Source organism: Oncorhynchus gorbuscha, linkage group LG01, assembly GCF_021184085.1.
Source record: "Oncorhynchus gorbuscha isolate QuinsamMale2020 ecotype Even-year linkage group LG01, OgorEven_v1.0, whole genome shotgun sequence".
NCBI lineage: Eukaryota > Metazoa > Chordata > Actinopteri > Salmoniformes > Salmonidae > Oncorhynchus > Oncorhynchus gorbuscha.
The window spans coordinates 16,475,086-16,496,226 of NC_060173.1; the positions used below are offsets into that span (position 1 = coordinate 16,475,086).

The following is a 21,141-nucleotide window of genomic DNA, read 5'->3' on the forward strand; positions in this document are numbered from 1 at the left end:
GGAGCCATGCTCGGCAGACACGAGCAGGAATTGTCTGCTGCTCGCCATGCCGTGGAGAACCTGGCCGCTCAGGTTTCCGACCTCTCTGGACAGTTCCAGAGTCTACGTCTCGTGCCACCTGTTACTTCCTGGCCTGCCGAGCCTCCAGAACCTAGGGTTAATAACCCACCTTGCTACTCCGGGCAGCCCACTGAGTGACGCTCCTTTCTCACGCAGTGTGAGATTGTGTTCTCTCTCCAACCCAACACATACTCTAGAGAGAGAGCTCGGGTTGCTTACGTCATTTCACTCCTTACTGGCCGGGCTCGAGAATGGGGCACAGCTATCTGGGAGGCAAGGGCTGATTGCTCTAACAAGTTCCAGAACTTTAAAGAGGAGATGATTCGGGTTTTTGACCGTTCAGTTTTTGGTAGGAGGCTTCTAGGGCCCTGGCTTCCTTATGCCAAGGTGAACGGTCCATAACGGATTATTCTATTGAGTTTCGCACTCTTGCTGCCTCTAGTGAGTGGAACGAGCCGGCGCTGCTCGCTCGTTTTCTGGAGGGACTCCACGCAGTGGTTAAGGATGAGATTCTCTCCCGGGAGGTTCCTTCAGATGTGGACTCTTTGATTGCTCTCGCCATCCGCATAGAACGACGGGTAGATCTTCGTCACCGGGCTCGTGGAAGAGAGCTCGCATCAACGGTGTTTCCCTGCTCCGCATCGCAACCATCTCCCTCCTCTGGCTTTGAGACTGAGCCCATGCAGCTGGGAGGGATTCGCATCTCGACTAAGGAGAGGGAACGGAGGATCACCAACCGCCTGTGCCTCTATTGCGGAGTTGCTGGACATTTTGTTAATTCATGTCCAGTAAGAGGCCAGAGCCCATCAGTAAGCGGAGGGCTACTGGTGAGCGCTACTACTCAGGTCTCTTCATCTGGATCTTGTACTACTATGTCGGTCCATCTACGCTGGACCGGTTCGGGTGCTACATGCAGTGCCTTGATTGACTCTGGGGCTGAGGGTTGTTTCATGGACGAAGCATGGGTTCGGAAACATAACATTCCTTTCAGACCGTTAGACAAGCCTACGCCCATGTTTGCCTTAGATGGTAGTCATCTTCCCAGTATCAAATTTGAGACACTACCTTTAACTCTCACAGTATCTGGTAACCACAGTGAGACTATTTCTTTTTGATTTTCCGTTCACCGTTTACACCTGTTGTTTTGGGTCATCCCTGGCTAGTATGTCATAATCCTTCTATTAATTGGTCTAGTAATTCTATCCTATCCTGGAACGTTTCTTGTCATGTGAAGTGTTTAATGTCTGCCATCCCTCCCGTTTCTTCTGTCCCTACTTCTCAGGAGGAACCTGGCGATTTGACAGGAGTGCCGGAGGAATATCATGATCTGCGCACGGTCTTCAGTCGGTCCCGAGCCAACTCCCTTCCTCCTCACCGGTCGTATGATTGTAGTATTGATCTCCTTCCGGGGACCACTCCTCCTCGAGGTAGACTATACTCTCTGTCGGCTCCCGAACGTAAGGCTCTCGAGGATTATTTGTCTGTGTCTCTTGACGCCGGTACCATAGTGCCTTCTTCTTCTCCGGCCGGGGCGGGGTTCTTTTTGTTAAGAAGAAGGACGGTACTCTGCGCCCCTGCGTGGATTATCGAGGGCTGAATGACATAACGGTTAAGAATCGTTATCCGCTTCCCCTTATGTCATCAGCCTTCGAGATTCTGCAGGGAGCCAGGTGCTTTACTAAGTTGGACCTTCGTAACGCTTACCATCTCGTGCGCATCAGAGAGGGGGACGAGTGGAAAACGGCGTTTAACACTCCGTTAGGGCATTTTGAGTACCGGGTTCTGCCGTTCGGTCTCGCCAATGCGCCAGCTGTTTTTCAGGCATTAGTTAATGATGTTCTGAGAGACATGCTGAACATCTTTGTTTTTGTCTATCTTGACGATATCCTGATTTTTTCTCCGTCACTCGAGATTCATGTTCAGCACGTTCGACGTGTTCTACAGCGCCTTTTAGAGAATTGTCTCTACGTAAAGGCTGAGAAGTGCTCTTTTCATGTCTCCTCCGTTACTTTTCTCGGTTCCGTTATTTCCGCTGAAGGCATTCAGATGGATTCCGCTAAGGTCCAAGCTGTCAGTGATTGGCCCGTTCCAAGGTCACGTGTCGAGTTGCAGCGCTTTTTAGGTTTCGCTAATTTCTATCGGCGTTTCATTCGTAATTTCGGTCAAGTTGCTGCCCCTCTCACAGCTCTTACTTCTGTCAAGACGTGTTTTAAGTGGTCCGGTTCCGCCCAGGGAGCTTTTGATCTTCTAAAAGAACGTTTTACGTCCGCTCCTATCCTCGTTACTCCTGACGTCACTAGACAATTCATTGTCGAGGTTGACGCTTCAGAGGTAGGCGTGGGAGCCATTCTATCCCAGCGCTTCCAGTCTGACGATAAGGTTCATCCTTGCGCTTATTTTCTCATCGCCTGTCGCCATCTGAGCGCAACTATGATGTGGGTAACCGTGAACTGCTCGCCATCCGCTTAGCCCTAGGCGAATGGCGACAGTGGTTGGAGGGGGCGACCGTTCCTTTTGTCGTTTGGACAGACCATAAGAACCTTGAGTACATCCGTTCTGCCAAACGACTTAATGCCCGTCAAGCTCGTTGGGCGTTGTTTTTCGCTCGTTTCGAGTTTGTGATTTCTTACCGTCCGGGTAGCAAGAACACCAAGCCTGATGCCTTATCCCGTCTGTTTAGTTCTTCTGTGGCTTCTACTGATCCCGAGGGGATTCTTCCTTATGGGCGTGTTGTCGGGTTAACAGTCTGGGGAATTGAAAGACAGGTTAAGCAAGCACTCACGCACACTGCGTCGCCGCGCGCTTGTCCTAGTAACCTCCTTTTCGTTCCTGTTTCCACTCGTCTGGCTGTTCTTCAGTGGGCTCACTCTGCCAAGTTAGCTGGTCATCCCGGTGTTCGAGGCACTCTTGCGTCTATTCGCCAGCGCTTTTGGTGGCCGACTCAGGAGCGTGACACGCGCCGTTTCGTGGCTGCTTGTTCGGACTGCGCGCAGACTAAGTCGGGTAACTCTCCTCCTGCCGGTCGTCTCAGACCGCTCCCCATTCCTTCTCGACCATGGTCTCACATCGCCTTAGACTTCATTACCGGTCTGCCTTTGTCTGCGGGGAAGACTGTGAGAGCCGCCAATAAACGCAGGATTAAGAGTCCAAGGTATTGTTGCGGCCAGAGAGTGTGGCTTTCCACTCGCAACCTTCCTCTTACGACAGCTTCTCGTAAGTTGACTCCGCGGTTCATTGGTCCGTTCCGTGTCTCCCAGGTCGTCAATCCTGTCGCTGTGCGACTGCTTCTTCCGCGACATCTTCGTCGCGTCCATCCTGTCTTCCATGTCTCCTGTGTTAAGTCCTTTCTTCGCACCCCCGTTCGTCTTCCCTCCCCCTCCCGTCCTTGTCGAGAGCGCACCTATTTACAAGGTACATAAGATCATGGACATGCGTTCTCGGGACGGGGTCACCAATACTTAGTGGATTGGGAGGGTTACGGTCCTGAGGAGAGGAGTTGGGTTCCGTCTCGGGACGTGCTGGACCGTTCACTCATCGATGATTTCCTCCGTTGCCGCCAGGATTCCTCCTCGAGTGCGCCAGGAGGCGCTCGGTGAGTGGGGGGTACTGTCATGTTTGTCATTTATTATCATGTCTTGTCCCTGTGCTCCCCATTCTATTCGTTTCCCTCTGCTGGTCTTATTAGGTTCTTTCCCTCTTTCTATCCCTCTCTCTCCCCCTCCCTCTCTCACTCTCTCGCTCTCTCTTCTCTCTATCGTTCCGTTCCTGCTCCCAGCTGTTCCTATTCCCCTAATCATCATTTAGTCTTCCCACACCTGTTCCCGATCCTTTCCCCTGATTAGAGTCCCTATTTCTTCCTTTGTGTTCCGTTCCTGTCCCGTCGGTTCCTTGTTTAGAATTCACCGTGCTGTGATTGTGTATCGCCCTGTCCTGTCGTGTTTTTGCCTTCATCAGATGCTGCGTGTGAGCAGGTGTCTCTGTCAGCTACGGCCTGCGCCTACCCGAAGCGACCTGCAGTCTGTGGCCGCTTCTCCTGTTATTCCCCTCTACAGACTAGAGGATTTCTGTTATTCCCTGTTTGGACATTTCCTGTTAAGGATTCAGGATTTGTCGTTTTCTGTTTGGACTTGAATAAACTCTGTTTCTGTTAAGTCGCTTTTGGGTCCTCTTTCACCTGCATGACAAGCACAGACTGGAATATGTTCCGGTATTACTCCAATGGCATTGAGGAGTACACCACGGTTTCCCACACGGTCCCCACAGTGACCGTACGCACAGTTGAAGTCTGAAGTTTTTATTTATTAATTTTTTTACCTTTATTTTACTAGGCAAGTCAGTTAAGAACAAATTCTTATAGTTGACATACACCTTAGCCAAATACATTTAAAATCAGTTTTTCACCATTCCTGACATTTAATCCTAGTAAGAATTCCCTGTCTCGGGTCAGTTAGGATCACCAATTTATTTTAAGAATGTGAAATGTTAGAATAATAGTAGAGAGATTTATTTATTTCAGCTTTTATTTCTTTCATCACAGTCCCAGTGGGTCAGAAGTTTATATACACTCAATTAGTATTTGGTAGCATTGCCTTTAAATTGTTTAACTTGGGTCAAACATTTCAGGTTGCCTTCCACAAGCTTCCCACAATACGTTGGGTGAATTTTGGCCCTTTTCTCCTGACAGAGCTGGTGTAAATGAGTCAAGTTTGAAGGCCTCCTTGCTCGCACACGCATTTTCAGTTCTAGCCACAAATGTTCTATGGGATTGAGGTCAGGGCTTTGTGATGGCCACTCCAATACCTTGACTTTGTGGTCCTTAAGCCATTTTGCCACAACTTTGGAAGTATGCTTGGGGTCATTGACCATTTGGTTTTGAGATGTTGCTTCAATATTTCCACATAATTTTCCATCCTCATGATGCCATTTATTTTGTGAAGTGCACCAGTCCCTCCTGCAGCAAAGCACCCCCACAACATGATGCTGCCACCCCCGTGCTTCACGGTTGGGATGGTGTTCTTCGGCTTGCAAGCTTCTCCCTTTTTCCTTCAAACATAACGATGGCCAAACAGTTCTATTTTTGTTTCAACATACCAGAAGACATTTCTCCAAAAAGTACAATCTTTGTCCCCATGTGCAGTTGCAAACCATAGTCTGGCTTTTTTATGGCGCTTTTGGAGCAGTGGCTTCTTCCTTGCTGAGCGGCCTTTCAGTTTGTCGATATAGGACTCGTTTTACAGTGGATAAAAATACTTTTGTACCGTTTCCTCCGGCATCTTCACAAGGTCCTTTGCTGTTGTTCTGGGATTGATTTGCACTTTTCGCACCAAAGTACGTTCATCTCTAGGAGACAGAATGCATCTCCTTCCTGAGCGATTTGATGGCTGCGTGGTCCCATGGTGTTTATACTTGCATACTATTGTTTGTACAGATGAACGTGGTACCTTCAGCCATTTGGAAATTGCTCCCAAGGATGAACCAGACTTGTGGAGGTCTACAATTGTTTTCCTGAGCTCTTGACTGATTTCTTTTGATTTTCCAATGATGTCAAGCAAAGAGGCACTGAGTTTGAATGTAGGCCTTGAAATACATCCACATCTCCAATTGACATCATTTATCAGAAGCTTCAAAAGCCATGACATAATTTTATGGAATTTTCCAAGCTCTTTAAAGGCACAGTCAACTTAGTGTATGTAAACTTCTGACCCACTGGAATTGTGATACAGTGAATTATAAGTGAAATAATCTGTCTGTAATCAATTTTTGGAAAAATAACTTGTGTCATGCACAAAGTAGATGTCCTAACCAACTTGCCAAAACTATAATTTGTTAACAAGAAATTTGTGGAGTGGTTGAAAAAAATGAGTTAATGACTCCAACCTAAGTGTACTGTATGTCCAACTTCAACTGTACATACCCCAACCAGAAGCCATGGATTACAGGCAACATCCCCACTGAGCTTAAGGCTAGAGCTGCCACTTTCAAGGAGCGGGACTCTTACACGGAAGCTAATAAGAAATCCCGCTATGCCCTCCGACGAACCATCAAACAGTAAAGCTTCAATACAGGACTAAGATTGAATCGTACTACACCTACTCTGACGGTTGTCGGATGCGGCAGGGCTTGCAAACCATTACAGACTACAAAGGGAAGAACAGCCGAGAGCTGCCCAGTGACACCAAGTGCCTACCAGATGAGATAAATTAATTAGGCGGTCGCTTCGAGGCAAATAACACTGAAACATGCATGAGAGCACCAGCTGTTCCAGAAGACTGTGTGTTCACGCTCTCCGCAGCTGGTGTGAGTAAGACCTTTAAACAAGTCAACATTCACATGACGGATTACCAGGACGTGTACTGCGAGCATGTGCCGACCAACTGACAAGTGTCTTCACTGACATTTTCAACCTCTCCCTGTCCGAGTCTGTAATACCAACATATTTTAAGCAGACCACCGTAGTGCCTTTGCCCAAGAACGCTAAGGTAACGCTAAGGTAACCTGCCTTAATGACTACCGACCTGGAGCACTCACGTCTGTAGCCTTGAATTGCTTTGAAAGGCTGGTCATGGCTCACATCAACACCATTATCCCAGAAACCCTAGACCCACTCCAATTTGAATACCACCCCAACAGATCCACAGATTATGCAATCTCTATTGCACTCCACACTGCCCTTTTCCACCTGCCCACCTGGACAAAAGGAACACCTATGTGAGAATGCTATTCATTGACAGCTAAGCGTTCACGCCATAGTGCCCTCAAAGCTCATAAAAAAGCTAAGGACCCTGGCACTAAACACCTCCCTATGCAACTGGATCCTGAACTTCCTGATGGGCCGCCCCCAGGTGGTAAGGGTAGGTAACAATAATATAATAATAATATATGCCATTTAGCAGACACTTTTATCCAAAGCGACTTACAGTCATGTGTGCATACATTCTACGTATGGGTGGTCCCGGGGATCGAACCCACTACCCTGGCGTTACAAGCGCCATGCTCTACCAACTGAGCTACAGAAGGACCACACAGTCTAACAACACATCTACCTCGCTGATCCTCAACACAGATGCCCTCCAGGGGTGCATGTTCAGTCCCTTTCTGTACTCCCTGTTCACTCATGACTGCACAGCCAATGACTAGTCAGCATATAGGGAGGAGGTCAGAGACCTGGCCGTGTGGTGCCAGGACAACAACCTCTCCCTCAACATAATCAAGACAAAGGAGATGATTGTGGACTACAGGAAAAAGAGGACAGAGCACTCCCCCATTCTCATCGACGGGGCTGCAGTGGAGCAGGTTGAGAGCTTCAAGTTCCTTGGTGTCCACATCACCAACAAACTAACATGGTCCAAACACACCAAGGCAGTCGTGAATAGGGCCCGACAAATCTTATTCCCCTCAGGAAACTGGAAAATGTGGCATGGGTCCTCAGATCCTCAAAAGGTTCTACAGCTGCACCATTGAGAGCATCCTGACTGGTTGCATCACTGGCACTACAAGGCACTACATAGGGTAGTGCGAACGGCCCAGTACATCACTGGGGCCAAGCTTCCTGCTATCCAGGCCCTTTATTCCAGGTGGTGTCAGAGGAAGGCCCTAAAAATTGCCAAAGTCTCCAGCCACCCAAGTCATAGACGGTTCTCTCTGCTACCGCACGGCAAGCGGTACCGGAGCGCCAAGTCTAGGTCCAAGAGGCTTCTTAACAGCTTTTACCCCTAAACCATAAGACTCCTGAACAGCTAATCAAATGGCTACCCAGACTATTTGCATTGCCCCCCTCATTTACACAGCTGCTACTCTCTGTTGTTATCATCTATGCATAGTCACTTTAATAACTCTACCTGCATGTACATATCGGTACCAGTACCCCCCTGTACATAGTCTCGCCATTGTTATTTTACTGTTGCTCTTTAATTACTTGTTACTTTTATTCCTTATTCTTTTCCTTTTTTTAACTGCCTTGTTGGTTAGGGGCTCATAAGTAAGCATTTCACTGTATGGTCTACACCTGTTGTATTCAGCGCATGTGACTAAAACAATTTGATTTGTATAAACAACACATGCTCACCATTGTGTACAAAGGCACATGTACACAGACACGATCAAAAATACAGACTTGTATAGAATAAACACATACTGTAAACTGATCAGTAAATCCTATCATTACACAGTCCTGTTCACTCTTACATCGCAATCATGGATGTAATATTCTAGAGGGATACCAGTTGCTTATTAAAACGCCTTTAGGATCTTATTTATTGGTGTGTGATGTATGACTCATGGATGCAAAGACAACATATCTATGGACCAATGCAAAGCCAACAAAACATGACAAAGCACAGAGACAGATGCAGTCAGGGCCAGCTTACCGAACGGGCACGCGCCCCCAGGTGTATAAAATCGAGTACACAGCCATTAGGCTTATTAGGCTACAGCAGGTGCAAGCGTTACAATCGCCCCTAAATGGATATGTAAACACTACAGTAACTAACTGCCAGTAGGTATTACAGCTACACTATATATACAAAAGTATTTGGACACGCCTTCAAATGAGAGGATTGGGCTATTTCAGCCGTACCCATTCCTGACAGGTGTATACAATTGAGCACACAGCCAATCAATCTCCATAGGCAAACACTGGCACTAGAATGGCCTTACAGAAGAGCTCAGTGACTCAACGTGGCACCGTCATAGTATGCCACCTTTCCAATAAGTCAGTTTGCCATATTACTGCCTTGCTAGAGCTGCCCTGGTCAACTGTACGTGCTGTTATTGTGAAGTGGAAACGTCTAGGAGCAACAATGGCTCAGCCGCGAAATGGTAGGCCACACAAGCTCACAGAACGGGACCGCCGAGTGCTGAGGTGCGTATTGCTTAAACATTGTATGTCTTCGGTTGCAGCACTCACTACCAAGTTCCAAACTGCCTCTGGAAGCAACATCAGCACAATAACTGTTTGTCTGGAGCTTCATGAAATGGGTTTCCAAGGCAGCCGTACACAAGCCTAAGATCACCATGTGCAATGCCAAGCATCGGCTGTACTCTGGAGCAGTGAAAATGCTGGAGTGATGAATCCCGCTTCACCAATGCATAGTGCCAACTGTAAAGTTTGGTGCAGGAGGATGTTTTTCATTGTTCGGGCAAGGCCCCTTACTTTCAGTGAAGGGAAATCTTAATGCTACAGAAGACAATGACATTTTAGACGATTCTGTGCTTCCAACTTTGTGGCAACAGTTTGGGCCTTTCCTGTTTCAGCATGACAATGCCCGCGTTCACAAAGCGAGGTCCATACAGAAATTGTTTGTTGAGATCGGTGTGGAAGAACTTGTCTCGCCTGGACAGATCCCTGACCTCAACCCCATCGAACACCTTTGAGATGGGGTTGGGGCAGCAGGTAGCCCAGTGGTTAGACTAGTAACCGAAAGGTTGCAAGATCAAATCCCTGAGCTGAGAAGGTAAAAATCTGTTGTTCTGTCCCTGAACAGGCAGTTAACCCACTGTTCCTAGGCTGTCATTGAAAATAAGAATTTGTTCTTAACTGACTTGCCTAGTTAAATATAGGTTAAAAATAAATAAAAGATGAATTGGAACGCTGAATGTGAACCAAGCCTAATCGACCAACATCAGTGCCCGACCTCACTAATGCTCTTGTGGCTGAATGGAAGCAAGTCCATGCAGCAATGTTCCAACATCTAGTGGTAAGCCTTCCCAGAAGAGTGGAGGCTATTATAGCAGCAAATGGGGGACTAAATCAAATCAAATCAAATTTATTTATATAGCCCTTCGTACATCAGCTGATATCTCAAAGTGCTGTACAGAAACCCAGCCTAAAACCCCAAACAGCAAACAATGCAGGTGTAAAAGCACGGTGGCTAGGAAAAACTCCCTAGAAAGGCCAAAACCTAGGAAGAAACCTAGAGAGGTACCGGGCTATGTGGGGTGGCCAGTCCTCTTCTGGCTGTGCCGGGTAGAGATTATAACAGAACATGACCAAGATGTTCAAATGTTCATAAATGACCAGCATGGTCAAATAATAATAAGGCAGAACAGTTGAAACTGGAGCAGCAGCACAGTCAGGTGGACTGGGGACAGCAAGGAGCCATCATGTCAGGTAGTCCTGGGGCACGGTCCTAGGGCTCAGGTCCTCCGAGAGAGAGAAAGAAAGAGAGAATTAGAGAGAGCATATGTGGGGTGGCCAGTCCTCTTCTGGCTGTGCCGGGTGGAGATTATAACAGAACGTGGCCAAGATGTTCAAATGTTCATAAATGACCAGCATGGTTGAATAATAGTAAGGCAGAACAGTTGAAACTGGAGCAGGAGCATGGCCAGGTGGACTGGGGACAGCAAGGAGTCCTCATGTCAGGTAGTCCTGGGACATGGTCCTAGGGCCCAGGCCAGTTGAAACTGGAGCAGCAGCATGGCCAGGTGGACTGGGGACAGCAAGGAGTCATCATGTCAGGTAGTCCTGGGGCATGGTCCTAGGGCTCAGGTCCTCCGAGAGAGAAAAAGAAAGAGAGAAGGAGAGAATTAGAGAACGCACACTTAGATTCACACAGGACACCGAATAGGACAGGAGAAGTACTCCAGATAAACAAACTGACCCTAGCCCCCCGACACATAAACTACTGCAGCATAAATACTGGAGGCTGAGACAGGAGGGGTCAGGAGACACTGTGGCCCCATCCGAGGACACCCCCGGACAGGGCCAAACAGGAAGGATATAACCCCACCCACTTTGCCAAAGCACAGCCCCCACACCACTAGAGGGAAATCTTCAACCACCAACTTACCATCCTGAGACAAGGCCGAGTATAGCCCACAAAGATCCCCGACACGGTACAACCCAAGGGGGGACCCAGACAGGCCGACCACAACAGTGAATCAACCCACCCAGGTGACGCACCCCCCAGGGACGGCACGAGAGAGCCCCAGCAAGCCAGTGACTCAGCCCCCGTAACAGGGTTAGAGGCAGAGAATCCCAGTGGAAAGAGGGGAACCGGCCAGGCAGAGACAGCAAGGGCGGTTCGTTGCTCCAGAGCCTTTCCGTTCACCTTCCCACTCCTGGGCCAGACTACACTCAATCATATGACCCACTGAAGAGATGAGTCTTCAGTAAAGACTTAAAGGTTGAGACCGAGTTTGCGTCTCTGACATGGGTAGGCAGACCGTTCCATAAAAATGGAGCTCTATAGGAGAAAGCCCTGCCTCCAGCTGTTTGCTTAGAAATTCTAGGGACAATTAGGAGGCCTGCGTCTTGTGACCGTAGCGTACGTGTAGGTATGTACGGCAGGACCAAATCAGAGAGGTAGGTAGGAGCAAGCCCATGTAATGCTTTGTAGGTTAGCAGTAAAACCTTGAAATCAGCCCTTGCTTTGACAGGAAGCCAGTGTAGAGAGGCTAGCACTGGAGTAATATGATCAAATTTTTTGGTTCTAGTCAGGATTCTAGCAGCCGTATTTAGCACTAACTGAAGTTTATTTAGTGCTTTATCCGGGTAGCCGGAAAATAGAGCATTGCAGTAGTCTAACCTAGAAGTGACAAAAGCATGGATTAATTTTTCTGCATCATTTTTGGACAGAAAGTTTCTGATTTTTGCAATGTTACGTAGATGGAAAAAAGCTGTCCTCGAAATGGTCTTGATATGTTCTTCAAAAGAGAGATCAGGGTCCAGAGTAACGCCAAGGTCCTTCACAGTTTTATTTGAGACGACTGTACAACCATTAAGATTAATTGTCAGATTCAACAGAAGATCTCTTTGTTTCTTGGGACCTAGAACAAGCATCTCTGTTTTGTCCGAGTTTAATAGTAGAAAGTTTGCAGCCATCCACTTCCTTATGTCTGAAACACATGCTTCTAGCGAGGGCAATTTTGGGGCTTCACCATGTTTCATTGAAATGTACAGCTGTGTGTCATCCGCATAGCAGTGAAAGTTTACATTATGTTTTCGAATAACATCCCCAAGAGGTAAAATATATAGTGAAAACAATAGTGGTCCTAAAACAGAACCTTGAGGAACACCGAAATGTACAGTTGATTTGTCAGAGGACAAACCATTCACAGAGACAAACTGATATCTTTCCGACAGATAAGACCTAAACCAGGCCAGAACATGTCCGTGTAGACCAATTTGGGTTTCCAATCTCTCCAAAAGAATGTGGTGATCGATGGTTTCAAAAGCAGCACTAAGGTCTAGGAGCACGAGGACAGATGCAGAGCCTCGGTCCGATGCCATCAAAATGTCATTTACCACCTTCACAAGTGCCGTCTCAGTGCTATGATGGGGTCTAAAACCAGACTGAAGCATTTCGTATACATTGTTTGTCTTCAGGAAGGCAGTGAGTTGCTGCGCAACAGCCTTCTCTAAAATCTTTGAGAGGAATGGAAGATTCGATATAGGCCGATAGTTTTTTATATTTTCTGGGTCAAGGTTTGGCTTTTTCAAGAGAGGCTTTATTACTGCCACTTTTAGTGAGTTTGGTACACATCCAGTGGATAGAGAGCCGTTTATTATGTTCAACATAGGAGGGCCAAGCACAGGAAGCAGCTCTTTCAGTAGTTTAGTTGGAATAGGGTCCAGTATACAGCTTGAAGGTTTAGAGGCCATGATTATTTTCATCATTGTGTCAAGAGATATAGTACTAAAACACTTGAGCGTCTCTCTTGATCCTAGGTCCTGGCAGAGTTGTGCAGACTCAGGACAACTGAGGTTTGGAGGAATACGCAGGTTTAAAGAGGAGTCCGTAATTTGCTTTCTAATAATCATAATCTTTTCCTCAAAGAAGTTCATGAATTTATCACTGCTAAAGTGCAAGTCATCCTCTCTTGGGGAATGCTGCTTTTTAGTTAGCTTTGCCACAGTATCAAAAAGGAATTAATGCCCATGTTTTGGAATGAGATGTTCGATGAGCAGGTTTCCACATATTCTTGGTGATGTAGTGTATATATAAATTAAGGTTGGGGTCCCCAGATAGCATTTGAACACACCATAAGCACACCATGTCAAAACTGTACAATTTACTCTGCCTCATGTCAAAATCAAATCAAATGTTATTAGTGCTTTGTAAACAAAAGGTGTGAACTAACAGTAAAATGCGTACTAACTGGCCAGTACAAAAAATTGAGAGATAGAAAATAGAGAAATAATAGAAAATAAGTTTTTTTTAAACGTAATAATAAAAGTAATAATAGATACACAATGAGTAATGATAACTTGGGTACCCCTTGTAAATAGTCCATGTGCAAGGGTATGAGGTCATTGAGGTAGACATGTACATATAACTAGGAATAAAGTGACAGATAGTAAACAGTAACAGCAATGAATGTGATGAGTGAAGTTAGTGCCAAAAGGGTCAATGCAGATAGTCCAGGTAGCTATTTGGTTATTATTTAACTAACTATTTAGCAGTTTTATGGCTTGGGGGTAGAATATGTTTAGGTTCCTTTTGGTTCCAGACTTGGTGCATCGGTACCACCTGCTGGGCGGTAGCAGAGAGAACAGTCTATGACTTGGGTGGCTGGAGTCTTTGACAATTTTTAGGGCCTTCCTCTGACATCGCCTGGTATAAAGGTCCTGGAGGGCAGGAAGCTTGGCCTCAGTGATGTACTGGGCCGTACACACTACCCTCTGTACTGCCTTGCAGTCAGATGCCGAGCAGTTGCCATACCAAGGAGTGATGCAACCAGTCAAGATGCTCTCAATGGTGCAGCTTGTTTTTTTACTTGTCCATTCCAAATCTTTTCAGCCTCCTGAGGGTAAAGAGGCATTTTCGTTCCCTCTTCAATGACTGTGTTGGTGTATTTGGGCCACAATAGATCCTACGTGATCTGGTCAGAGGAACTGAAAGCTCTCGACCCGCTCATCTACAGTCCCGTTGATGTGAATGGGGGTGCACTCGGCCCTCCGTTTCCTGTAGTCCACGATCAGCTCCTTTGTCTTGCTCACATTGATATATTATTATTATATTATATTATATATTATTGAGGGAGAGGTTGTTGTCCTGGCACCACACTCTCATCGTCGTCGTCGATCAAGCCTACCACAGTCTTGTCATCAGTAAACTTAATGATGGTTTTGGAGTTGTGCCGGTCCACACAGTTGTGGGTGAACAGGGAGTACAGGTGGGGACTAAGCATGCACCCCTGAGAGGCTGCTGTGTTGAGGGTCAGAATGGCAGATCTGTTGTTGAATACCATTGCCAACTAGGGGCATCAGGAAGTCCAGGATCCAGTTTCAGAGTGAGGTGTTAAGTCCCAGGGTCCTTAGCTAAGTGGTGAGCTTGGAGGGCACTATGGTGTTGAACTCTGAGCTGTAGTCAATAAACAGCATCCTCAAGTAGGTGTTCCTTTTGTCCAAGTGGGAAAGGGCAGTGTGGAGTGCAATAGAGATTGTGTCATCTGTGGATCTTCTGGGCGGCATGGGAATTGGAGTGGGTCCAGGGTGTCTGGGATGATGGTGTTGATGTGATCCATTACTAGCCTTTCAAAGCATTTCATGGCTACAGATGTGAGTGTTATGGGAAAATAGTCATTTAGACAGGATATCTTGGCGTTCATGTGCACAGGGACTATGGTGGTCTGCTTGAAAGATGTAGGTATTACAGACTGGGTCAGGGAGAGGTAGAAAATTACAGTGAAGACACTTGCCAGCTCGTCAGTGCATTCTCTAAGTACGCATCCTGGTAATCCTTCTGGCCCGACGTTGCTTGCCTCGAAGCGAACATAGAATTTTGCTCATCTGGTAAACTCGCATCACTGGATGTTCATAGCTGGGATTCCCTTTGTAATCTGTGATACTTTGCAAGCCCTGCCACATCCAACGAGCTCCAGAGCCAGTGTAGTAGGATTCGATCTTAGTCCTGCATTGACGTTTTGCCTGTTTGATGGTTGTTGAAGGGCATAGCGGCTGTCCGGGTTACTGTCTGGGTTACTGTCCCGCTCCTTGAAAGTGGAAGCTCCAGCCTTTAGTTCATCGCGGCCTGTAATCCATGGATTCTGGTTGGGATATGTATGTACGGTCACTGTGGGGACGACGTCGTCGGTGCACTTATTTATGAAGCCGGTGACTGATGTGATAAACTCCTCAATACCTTTGGATGAGCCCCGAGAAACATATTCCGGTCTGTGCTAGCGAAACAGTCCTGTAGATTTGCATCTGCTTCATTGGACAATTTCTGTATTGAGCCTGATATGAAGAATAGCATGAGAGGAGCTATAAAACTGCAAATAGAAGTCTCTGTTCCACGGAAAAATCAGTTGAAATCCATGAAGATAGCTGCTTTTCAAAGAAAGTGACGAAGCACATAAACTCATTGCTGTACTGTATGTAAATATATGCATTCTGGGGACATTGTTTCTTTTGTGAAGGATGTATAGCTACTTTCTGTGTGAAAGTATGGAGAAAGAGAACCAACAATATATTCATGCTCAATCTTTTATTTCATTCATGCATCAGCCGTGGCAGGGGTCGATTGAACTTAGTCCTCTGCATAATTTCTATCATCCCACTTTGGCCCACATAACCTGAATTGAATGTATAGTAGAGCTGCAGCTCCAGCTCACCTGGTCACAGTCAATAGTCGTGTGCACAGAAGACCAGCCATGTAAATGTAAGTCACGCACTCATCAGTGAAGAGCCTGGAGAATGTAGGCTATTATACGATACGGTTGGTTTCTTTCTAGTGTGTGACATAGTGTTCCCTTTTTTTCTCTACAATGGCGAATCACTTGAGAATGTGTATGTATACATACTGTATGCATAGTGTATGTCAATATGTTTCATGCTAGAATCCTTAGTTGCTACATCCATTTTGGGATTTATAAATGAATGATATATACCTATTGATTCTTTAAGAATATAAATTATGAATGCCTCATGAGCTTAGTTCAACTGTCGTACCCCATCAGAACCCAAAATACAAGCTTGTTTTATTCCAATGTTTGTAATCATATCTAAACAAACACTGTATAGCCTCAAAACTATACATTTGATATCATGTATAGCCAGTCCTTGCATCCATAGCTCTGTCTATTCATTTGAGAGTGGTTACATTTCACCAGACCCATCCCTTAGCGTTTTAGCGAAACAGGTGTGGGGCAAACAATTTGTTATTGTTTCAATGAAGGACTCCTGCTTTTAAGTGCACTTACGCAATGAAACCTTTTCCATTTGGTTTGGGTATTGTTCCCAGCCAGTCACACCAAATCAGAAAGATATTCTGATCTTCATGAAATATTCACACCCCTGGACTTTTTCCACATTTTGTTGTATTATAAAGTGGGATTCAAATGGATTTGTTGTTTTTTGTCAATGATCTACACAAAATACTCTGTAATGTCAAGAAAAATTCTAACATTTCAAAAAAATGTATGAAAAATAAAACACTAATATATCTTGAGAACATAAGTGTTCAACCCCCTGAGTGATTGCAGCTGTGAGTCTTTCTGGGTAAGTCTCTAAGAGCATTGCACACCTGGATTGTACAATACATATTTGCACATCATTCTTTTAAAAATTCTTCAAGCTCTGTCAAGTTGGTTGTTGATCATTCGATTTTCAAGCCGAATTAAGTCAAAACTGTAACTAGGAACATTCCCTGTCATCTTGGTAAGCAACTCCAGTGTATATTTGGCCTTGTGTTTGATTATTGTCCTGCTGAAATGTGCATTTTTCTCCTTAGTGTCTGTTGAAAAGGAGACTGAACCAGGAATCTCTAGGATTTTGCCTGTGCTTAGCTCTATTCCGTTTCTTCTATCATTTTTTAAAACTAGGAAGGACGTCTGTGTTTTTTTGAGTGACTGGGTATATTGATACACCATCCAAAGTGTAATTTATAACTTCACCATGCTCAAAGGTATATTCAATGTCTGCTTCTAACATGTTTTACCCATCTACAAATAGGTGCACTTCTTTGCGAGTGATTGGAAAACCTCTCTGGTCTTTGTGGTTGAATCCATGTTAGAAAGCCACTGCTAGACTGAGGGACCTTACAGATAATTGTATGTGTAGAATACAGAGATAAAGTAGAATACAGAGATAAAATAGAATACAGAGATAAAGTAGTAATTTAAATATCATGTTAAACACTGTGACATGTTACTTATGCAACTTATGTGACATGTTAATCAAGTGAACTTATGTAGGCTTGCCATAACAAAGGGGTTAAATACTTATTGACTCAAGACATTTCAGCTTTTCATTTTTAATTAATTTATACAAATTTTGAACCATAATTCCACTTTGGCATTATGAGGTATTGTGTGTAGGCCAGTGACAAAACTCAATTCAATAAATGTAATTTTGTGGAAAAAGTCAAGGGGTGTGAATACTTTCTGAAAGCACAGTAAATTCTCCAGTGGAAGGACGCTCTTACCCTTGCTAAGAAGAATTGACTGTAAAGGCTCTCCTCTTCGTCTGATGATGAAGAATAGGAATCATCGGACCAACACGCAGCGTGGTAAGTGTTCATAGTACATTTTAATAAATAAACTGAACACTGAATGACAAAAAATAAAATAAAAACACAACAACAACAACAACGACGATGACGACAACAACAACAACAACGACGAGAGTGAACAACACAAAACAGTCCTGTAAGGAGAAAAAACACAAAACAGGAAACAACTACCCACAAACACAGGTGGGAACAGGCTACCTAAGTATGGTTTTCAATCAGAGACAACGATTGACAGCTGCCTCTGGTTGGGAACCATACCAGGCCAAACACATAGAAATACAACATACAGAACAAAACATAGAGTTTAATTTTATTTTACCTTTATTTAACCAGGCAAGTCAGTTAAGAACACATTCTTATTTTCAATGATGGCCTGGGAACAGTGGGTTAACTGCCTGTTCAGGGGCAGAACGACAGATTTGTACCTTGTCAGCATGGGGGTTTGAACTCGCAACCTTCTGGTTACTAGTCCAATACTCTAACCACTAGGCTACGCTGCTGCCCCATGCGGCAGAATGAAAAACATAGAATGCCCACCCCAACTCACACCTTGACCAAACCAAAATAGAGCCATAAAAAAGGAACTAAGGTCAGGACGTGACATTGAGACTGAAATCTACACCACAAAATTGGGTGCAATTCTGCTGAAGCAGGCCTTATCGCTCAAATGCCTTTGCATCAGGAACAACAAATAAGGGGGACCTAAGTGATATTGCACTGTGGAGAAATGTTTCACTCTATACCCTGAAATGTTGACAACAAACAGTCCTGCAATATTGTGATAGGAAAGAACCATCCTAAGGGGATGAGTTTGAGTTTTATTCAGATTCGGACACATCACAGCTTGTATTACACTATCTTCTGACAGAGTAATTTTGTATACCCCGTCAACTAATGTATGTGAGATTCTCTATGCATGAGAGTACCTGTGCTATGTTTACAGTTGGTTTCTGACCATATGACTAGTCAGAACCTGCTACTCTTTGTCTGTCGACACCAAAGCTTCCATATGAATATAATTGAATGGGAATCTCTGTTCTAGTAATCCTACTTCTATGGAAACTCATCAGATTCTCCATTCCAACTCAGTGCCTTGACTCATTACCTCTGCACTGAGCAGGAGACACTGTGACAGGGAAGGAAGGCTCTCTCACCACACAGCGCAGAGCACTGTGACTGTGGAAGCCTTTAAAGTCACGCTGAAACATCCTCCAATATTTATAACCTTTCCATCAATAAAAGATACCCCTTCGGTGAGGTAAGAAAAGCAGGAATGGGGAGCATGTGTGTGTGAGAGAGAGAGAGAGAGAGAGCATTTAGCCAAGCACTGGACTGTACTCTATGGGTAGGACAAATAGTGGCCAACAGGAGGGTAACCCAGACCAGACCATAGCTCAGCCTCACTGCCAGCCCACATATGCAGAGGCAGCCTCCGGTAAGAGTCATATAGACCCTTCAGTCATCGGAGAGGTGTCAACCGCTAAAGCTGATGTGCAAAGTCCTAGAATAGGTATAAACCAATGTATTGGACCTTATCAGAAAACATTCAAACGAAACATAAACATAGACTGACCAGGTGAATCCAGGTGAAAGCTATGATCCCTTATTGATGTCACTTGCTAAATCCACTTCAATCAATAGATGAAGGGGAGGAGACAGGTTAAAGAGGGATGTTTAAGCCTTGAGACAATTGAGACGTGGATTGTGTCTGTGCCATTCAGATGGTAAATGGGAAAGACAAAACATTTAAGCGTCTTTGAACGGGTATGGTAGTAGGTGGCAGGCACACCGGTTTGTGTCAAGAACTGCTACACTGATGGGTTTTTAATGCTCAACCGTTTCCTGTGTATCAAGAATGGTCCACCACCCAAAGGACATCCAGACAACTTGACATCCAGACAACTGTGGGAAGCATTGGAGTCAACATGGGCCACCATCCCTGTGGAATGCTTTGGACACCTTGTAGAGTCTATGTCCCAATGAATTGAGGCTGTTCTGAGGGCAAAAGTGTGTTCCTAATGTTTGGTATGCTCAGTGTATAAGATAAAAGACAAATTAGTTTCACATTCTGAAGTCATATGAAGATACAGTCAACACAAGATATAGTCATATATGTTATAATTTTCTTGTTGTCTATTTATAAAAAATGAATTTTCTGCTACTGAAGAATGCTCTTAGTTGAAACATACAGCACAAGATTCACTCTTGTGTTGGGCATGGTTGGTGGACTGTTGGGCGTGGTTGGTGGACTGTTGGGCGTGGTTAGTGGACTGTTGGGCGTGGTTGGTGGACTGTTGGGCGTGGTTGGTGGACTGTTGGGCGTGGTTGGTGTGCTGTTGGGCGTGGTTGGTGCGCTGTTGGGCGTGGTTGGTGTGCTGTTGGGCGTGGTTGGTGCACTGTTGGGCGTGGTTGGTGCACTGTTGGGCGTGGTTGGTGCACTGTTGGGCGTGGTTGGTGCACTGTTGGGCGTGGTTGGTGCGCTGTTGGGTGTGGTTGGTGGACTGTTGGGCGTGGTTGGTGTGCTGTTGGGCGTGGTTGGTGGACTGTTGGGCGTGGTTGGTGCACTGTTGGGCGTGGTTGGTGCGCTGTTGGGCTGTTGGTTGGTGTGCTGTTGGGTGTGGTTGGGTGTGGTTGGTGGACTGTTGGGCGTGGTTGGTGCGCTGTTGGGCGTGGTTGGTGGACTGTTGAGCGTGGTTGGTAGACTATTGGGCGTGGTTGGTGCGCTGTTGGGCGTGGTTGGTGTGCTGTTGGGTGTGGTTGGTGGACTGTTGGGCGTGGTTGGTGCGCTGTTGGGCGTGGTTGGTGGACTGTTGGGCGTGGTTGGTGGACTGTTGGGCGTGGTTGGTGGACTATTGGGCGTGGTTGGTGCGTGGTTGGTGGACTGTTGGGCGTGGGCGGTGGACTGGTTGGTGTGCTGTTGTGCGTGGTTGGTGTGCTGTTGGGCATGGTTGGTGGACTGTTGGGCGTGGTTGGTGGACTGTTGGGTGTGGTTGGTGTGCAGTTGGGCGTGGTTGGTGCGCTGTTGGGCGTGGTTGGTGGACTGTTGGCTGTGGTTGGTGCGTGGTTGATGGACTGTTGGGCGTGGTTGGTGGACTGTTGGGCGTGGTTGGTGCACTGTTGGGCGTGGTTGGTGCGCTGTTGGGTGTGGTTGGTGGACTGTTGGGCGTGGTTGGTGTGCTGTTGGGCGTGGTTGGTGGACTGTTGGGCTGTGGTTGGTGCACTGTTGGGCGTGGTTGGTGCGCTGTTGGGCGTGGTTGGTGCGCTGTTGGGTGTGGTTGGTGGACTGTTGGGCGTGGTTGGTGCGCTGTTGGGCGTGGTTGGTGGACTGTTGAGCGTGGTTGGTAGACTATTGGGCGTGGTTGGTGCGCTGTTGGGCGTGGTTGGTGTGCTGTTGGGTGTGGTTGGTGGACTGTTGGGCGTGGTTGGTGCGCTGTTGGGCGTGGTTGGTGGACTGTTGGGCGTGGTTGGTGGACTGTTGGGCGTGGTTGGTGGACTATTGGGCGTGGTTGGTGCGTGGTTGGTGGGCTGTTGGGCGTGGTTGGTGTGCTGTTGTGCGTGGTTGGTGTGCTGTTGGGCGTGGTTGGTGGACTGTTGGGCGTGGTTGGTGGACTGTTGGGTGTGGTTGGTG

General features: G+C 46.2%; 1 protein-coding gene across 1 annotated transcript in view; it reads left to right on the forward strand.

The window, feature by feature from the left end:
* Positions 1 to 21,141, forward strand: part of LOC123998426 (carbohydrate sulfotransferase 8-like) — a 131,153-nt gene that overhangs the window by 87,367 nt on the left and 22,645 nt on the right. The window lies entirely within an intron of this gene.